The 6,776-nt window shown below is 36.6% G+C and overlaps 1 long non-coding RNA gene across 2 annotated transcripts; it reads right to left on the reverse strand.

Moving 5' to 3' along the window:
• Positions 1 to 2,784: 2,784 nt before the first annotated feature.
• On the reverse strand, positions 2,785 to 6,207 carry LOC127881053 (uncharacterized). Of its 2 annotated transcripts, none has more exons than XR_008049876.1 (4): positions 6,077 to 6,207; positions 5,245 to 5,482; positions 4,405 to 4,442; positions 2,785 to 4,105 (listed from the first exon to the last, which is right to left on the reverse strand). It is a non-coding gene; the product is annotated as an uncharacterized LOC127881053 (long non-coding RNA). The 2 variants fall into 2 exon arrangements; XR_008049877.1 differs by lacking the exon at positions 6,077 to 6,207 and adding an exon at positions 5,749 to 5,820.
• Positions 6,208 to 6,776: the final 569 nt, after the last annotated feature.

The following is a 6,776-nucleotide window of genomic DNA, read 5'->3' on the forward strand; positions in this document are numbered from 1 at the left end:
TTCTCTCATATACAGGTGTCCCTTTGCGCCAATATTTTATAATCCCTTGTATAAACATTAGATGGATGAGCTAAACCAATTCACAGATGAGTTAACACAAACAATTTACTACAAAATACATCTCTGCGCCACTACTGTGTAACTCTATATGTGTTTTCAATACACACGCTTCATTGTTGAAAAATTCCTTTGTCCGATGAAAATGCTTGCACTTCTTCTGATTGGGTAGATAACCACATAATAGATTTCGAAATCTAAACGCGGACCCTAAATTTAAGGTCAATGTCACAGTGGTAAAAAATTTCATGCGCATGGAAAGGTCTTGTCCAGATACACATGCGTACCAAATATGAAAGCAATATCTGAAAGGACACAGAAGTTATGAGCCTTTTTCGAATCTCGGTCACAGATTTTAAAACCTGAAAACTGGCCCCAAGTTCAAGGTCAAGGTCACAGAGGTAAAAATTTGTATGCCAATAGAGTGTTGTCCAGATATACATGCATACCAAATATGAAAGCAATATCTGAAGGGACACAGTAGAAATGAGACTTTTTCGAATCGCGGTCGCAGATTTCGAAACCTGAAAACTGACCACAAGTTCAAGGTCAAGGTCATAAGGGTACAAAATTGTGTGGGCATGGATAGGTGTTGTCTGGATTCACATGCATACCAAATATGAAAGCAATATATGAAGGGACACAGTAGGTATGGCCTTTTTTAAATCGCGGTCGCGGACCTGAAAACTGACCCCAAGTTCAAGTTCAAGGTCACAGGGGTAAAAAATTGTATACGCATGGAAAGGTGTTGTCCAGATACACATGCATACCAAATATGAAAGCAATATCTGAAGGGACACAGTAGTTTTGAGCCTTTTTCGAATCGCGGTCGCATATTTCAAATTCTGAAAACTGGCCCGAGTTCAAGGTCAAGGTCACAGGGGTAAAACAATTTATGCGCATGGAAAGGTCTTGTCCAGATACACATGAATACCAAATATGAAAGCAATATCTGAAGGGACACAGTAGTTATGAGCCTTTTTTGAATCGCGGTCGCAGATTTTGAAACCTGAAGACTGACCCCAAGTTTAAGGTCAAGGTCACAGGGGTCAACATTTTGTGCGCATGGAAAAGTGTTTTCCAGATACACATACATACTAAATATGAAAGCAATATCTGAAGGGGCACAGTAGTTCTGAGTCTTTTTCGAATCGCGGTCGCAGATTTCGAAACCTAAAAACTGACCCAAAGTTCAAGGTCAAGGTCACATGGGTCAAAATTTTATGCGCATGGATAGATGTTGTCTAGATACACATGCATACCAAATATGTAAGCAATATCTGAAGGGACACAGTAGTTATGAGCCTTTTTCGAATCGCGGTCGCAGGAAAATCTCTGACCCGGCAACGCCCCAACCCCCATAACTTTTGACCCAGAGGTCAGATCAAAATTCCGTCACTGTCACCATCGTACATATGCTCATAGCTACCATGTATGTAAGTTTCAAGGTTCTAGTGCTAATAGTGTAGGAGGAGCTGGTGGCCAGGACGGACGGACATCACCACAATATCCCCACTTTTTCTCCGAAAAGCGTGGGGATTAAAAGATTAACGAGACCATCACATGCTTTGGATATTGTTTTTTTTTTGTTGTTAAAGTTAACCAAGGTCTTAACCAATTTGAACAAATTTAAGCAGTGGACAAAGATAACCGGCGAATAAGATATCCAAGTTTTATACAATGGGCTGTTGTTAACTATCAAAAGGAGAACACAAACTTGCAAGACAGATACTCCAAAAATATTTTGGCAGAATTATGCCCCATGTTCAACGTATATTTTTTCACTTAGATTTTCATTTTATAATAATAATCTAGCACTGCCCTGAGAAAAGTCGAGTGTGTGGATGTCGAACGGTTCTTGTTTAAATATGATCTTGATTACCATCAAACAAATTCAACTAATACAGCCACCTCTGACTTACCTTTGCACTTTCACATACTCGGTGTAGTTGTACCTTAACAAATAGTTAGTTGTACATAACTCTTGATGTATTTATCCATATATACTGGTGTGTTTGAGGTATGTTACTCAAAGGTCAAGGTCACATGTAGACTACTGCATAATGAAAATTAGTTTGGATATGAAACACTCTTATTGTATGGCATAAAACTGCTATTCTCACCCCACATTGGCGGAACAAGGCAAGACGAGAAGTGCCTTATGACAACCCCTGCATTCAAGGTAACAAGAGAAAATGACACCCGACAGTTCTCTGACACGACTGCATAACACAATGATATCAAATTTGACAGTCGTAATTAGTCAGTTTCTCTCGTTTAACTTTAGTCTTTACAGAACCGTCTCAAGGCGCACCTTGTGTTGCCTTGTTCATACCGTATGCCCAAAAAATTTATAACTATTTGACAGTATAAGGGCGATTAACACACATGGGCAGAACAGAAGCATTCCGCCGTTCATATAAAATTTGGAAGTGTTACGCAAACAGTGCAGTGATCCAGTAATTATATTTCCAGACATTCTACCCTTCGTGTAACACTACTTCCCCTGTTACGGTATTGATTCCATATACACCCTAACCTGGTTTGTGTGTTTTTTTTTATTTCAGGGTGTTCATAACAAATAAAGCTAGCATTTTGGCCACATATTTAAATGATATTTTAAAGCGAAACTGACAAAATATGTCTTGTTTTATTGCCACACAATCATACATGGCAATGACAGCGCATACAAAGCCAACAGCTTTTTTAAAACTAGTACGTGCTCTGCTTTCAGACACAACATTATCTATTAATTGACATTTTGTCAACCAATGCACAAGTTTGCCAGCTTGTAAGGAAGTATCATAAAGTTCATTTTTGTTTCATTTCCGTGTTAAACGAGGCGTTCAATGTACATGGTTATTGCAGCAAAAAGCTCTGTTCCTTTTTCTCTGTTTCTAGGTGGGTATTGAAGATTGAAATCTCCGACAGCTGCTCTTGCAATTGTCAGGAACTCTTGTGATACACCAAGTTCTGGAGGGCGTTGAGAATACTCCCGTTCCACATCATTTAATTCCCTATTGTCAACCAGTGGTATTTTACAATCTCTTACACCATATACTTCTGGCTGAAAGAACAACACCTCAGGTTTTCCTGCAGGACATGATATTCGGTTATTTCGACGAACACGATGAGTATTCCAAATATTGCAAACTTCATAAAGGTCTTTACTAATGACAGAAAGAAAACAGTATCTTATGCATTCTAAGTGCACACTATAAGATGTGTCCAGTAATCCGAAATCACTCATATCTTTAAAATGGTTCATCCAGACATTTCCACACATTTCTCTAAGACTTCGCCAAAACCTCTCAATTCTGACATTTCTGTTAGATGAAACATAGACGAAGCTTAGGATCCCCTGTTACTGATCTGCGTCTGTCCATCGTAATGCCATTTGCACATCACGGACAATAGAATTTTCTGTACTGCGGTCACCGTAAACCCGAACTGGAGTGCCATTAATTTCCCTAATGTAGTCTAAATAAAAGCTAGATATGTACATCGGCTGTTTGTTAGAATCACAACATTTCAGCCACAACACTCTACGGGTAAATCCATCCACAGCTCCATGGATTAACAAACCGTATGGCTTCAATTTGTCCCAGCCATCTAAATGGATTGCAAAATTGGGACCATTGTTTATATAAATTCTCCGCCTTAACCTTCCCGCCTGCCTTAATGCAACACCTTGTGGATCAATGAGTCCTAAAATTAGACGAACCATCTCAAATGTAGCTGCAAGTCCATGATTAATCAGGAGTCTTTGACGCATTTTCCGGTAACCAGCATTTTTACCGGAAGCTGAAAACTCAAGCAATATTCCTTGAATAATTTTTTCGAGACTGTGTTGACTTTGGCCTCACGTCAGGCGGTAACGTCTCAAGACTCGGACAATTGATCGTTCGCTTGTTATTTTTCCATGTCGTATGGCCATAACTCCAAGAATTTCACGTATAGAATAACCTCTTTGACGATACAAAACAATAAGCTGTGATGATGACATACCCTGAAGATCGGCGTCCTGAATATCGTATGCGGGTATGATCTGGAATAACCATAAAGAAAATAAGAGATCTATTATTCTAATAAAAAATCCAAAGGTCTTACAAGTGGCTTTCCAAAGGGGGACATTGGTACTGTACCGTTTTCGACCTTTGAACTCTAAATGTGAAATTGACACTGTATAGACTGTTGCATTAATGAATACAGAAAAATCGCACATCCATTTCCCACCCAGTAATTTCCATTTTTGTGTCTGAAAATAAATATGTAAAAACAGCTACATGTATTTTCGTCAACAAAGATGCATTTACATTAAAAATAAAACAATAAAAGGAAACTTACTACTTGCTATAGTATGCACGCACACTCCAGTTCTTGGTCTGTAGTATAAATACAATGTTCACCGATTGAAGAGAATGTATTTTTATATAACTGGCACCTTTCGCGAATTTATATTCATAATTTCATGAAGTTATCTGATTTCGAGAAAAGTTATTTGTTTTCGCGAAATCTTCCATTATTTTCATGAAAATTTTATCTGTATGTGTTAACAGTTTAGAGCACTAACATGCATAAATTCGTGTTAACATAATATATTTATTTCCTTGAAAATGAATCTGTTTTCGCGAAATGAATTTCTTTTTTGCGAAATCCTCCATTATTTTCATGTTATTTTAAGTTGTTAAGAGGTGGCACAAATATGCTTCCATAGTTAAGTACTAATTTCCTAAATTTTACCTTGTGAACTTGATTTTGCGCACAGGGACTTGCTTTTCCTGTGGGAAACTACGTATAAGGCAGATCAATGTTTTATGTTATTTATAAATCCCTTAATTGACATTTCACCTTGATTTGTTACCTTGTCATTGGATCTAGGGATCTAGCTATTGCGCATGACACTTCGTCTTATCATTTGATCAGCTGGGCAAATTTTTATGAACAATTTCATAAATTTAACCTATGACCCTGAATTGTGACTTTGAAGTTGGATCCACGGACCCAGTTCTTGCATCTGTCAATACATTTCATTATCACTTATAGCCAGGTATATCAAAATCCATACATGCTGTTGAAAATTTCTAAAAGAACAGTTTTTTATTGTTTAAAAAATATCATAAACATTTATTAATATTTATATTATTATTGTAAACTTCCAAAAAATAAAAAATAAAAAATAACTACTTCACATATCATCTTCGTATTTCCTTTTCTTGCTCGAACTTGATGCTGACCGATCTTGATCTCTGTGCTTTTCTTTCTCTTGGCCATGTTTGTTCAGTGACCTCTCTTCTCGATCTCTCGACCCTCTCTCGTACCCCTGTCTCTGTGTGTCGACTCCTCGTGACTAGTTCTCTCACTCGTCTCCGTCTGTTTCTTCAGCTCCTCTTTTACTGTATTCACCTGTCAGCTGCGCCTTTGTCTGGATATACATTAAAAAAATTGAACGACCACTTCGTTATTACGACCAACTCGCTAAGACGACCACCATTTACCAGTCCTGATTTGTCTTCTATGTTTCAATGGTCGTGACAATCACGAATCCACCAGTTCAAAGTTTCAACAAAGTAACCATCATTTAACGATTTTGGTGATGAAAAATACGACAAAAACAGGTAAAAATTTAATTGATAATGAAAAATACAAACATTATTTCCTCCTTTATATTGTTTCTAAGTACAGTCTGACCTGTCAATTAAAACACTTCAACGGATGTGGTTGTTGCGGTCCTTGTTCACAGGTGGTCTTTATTCGCAGGATCGATTGAAACATTGCAAAATATTATTGTTTACCTTTAACATGTACCTTATACTCGTATGTGCTTTATCGTTTGAATATGTGAATACTAATGCATATATTATGTAAGAAATGATTGTAAATACAATTTTGTTTGTATATTTATCATTTCAATTTGCCTTGTGTTTAATATGTTTTTCAACAATCATATGCATGTATACATAACTATTGACATATATTTTAATGTAATTATAATTATATAGATCAAATTATAACTTACTTTGCCTAGCACACTAATCACCTAAACGCATTGTTCCAACGTCAAGAACTTTAGTGTGTACGCTTGAAAGCCATATTGGTTAACTTTAACTGACTATTATCTTATCTAATATCTATGCCCATCTTATCACGGCCAAATTTAAGAAAGGAATGAACATCAAAATGCATGTGTGTAATTGGCATCGTAATTGTAAAACAACCGTAAATTAAATTGATGATTGTATGTAAGCCCCAAACTTTTCTTTAATATTTTCGGCATGAATGTTGCATGTAGTTCTTATTGTTTTGGTTTGTGGACTTTCTATCTGTAATATACTATGAAGTAATGCTTTATCGTTAAGTCTTTTCTGTGGTGTTGGTAAATGGCTGGATTGTGTTTTGTTACAAAAAAAAATTCCCGCCAAAGGCGGAGGGATATAGTTTGTTATTGCCCGTCCGTCAGTCTGTCTATCCGTCTTTATGTCACAAATAAAAGCTCTATCTCAGAAACAATATCAGATTTCAACATGAAACTTCATACTTATAAAGATCAAAATGAGAAGGTGAGGGATATCAATTCAACGAATGTGCTTGTTCCAAGTTATTTTAGACCTTTATATAGCTACATACCAGTTGTGTATTATAACAGTTTAAAAGCTCGTATGTAAAGAATACGTTATGATTAATACGACGTAATACAAACTATACACAGTTTATATTGA

This window comes from Dreissena polymorpha, chromosome 5 (assembly GCF_020536995.1).
Source record: "Dreissena polymorpha isolate Duluth1 chromosome 5, UMN_Dpol_1.0, whole genome shotgun sequence".
NCBI lineage: Eukaryota > Metazoa > Mollusca > Bivalvia > Myida > Dreissenidae > Dreissena > Dreissena polymorpha.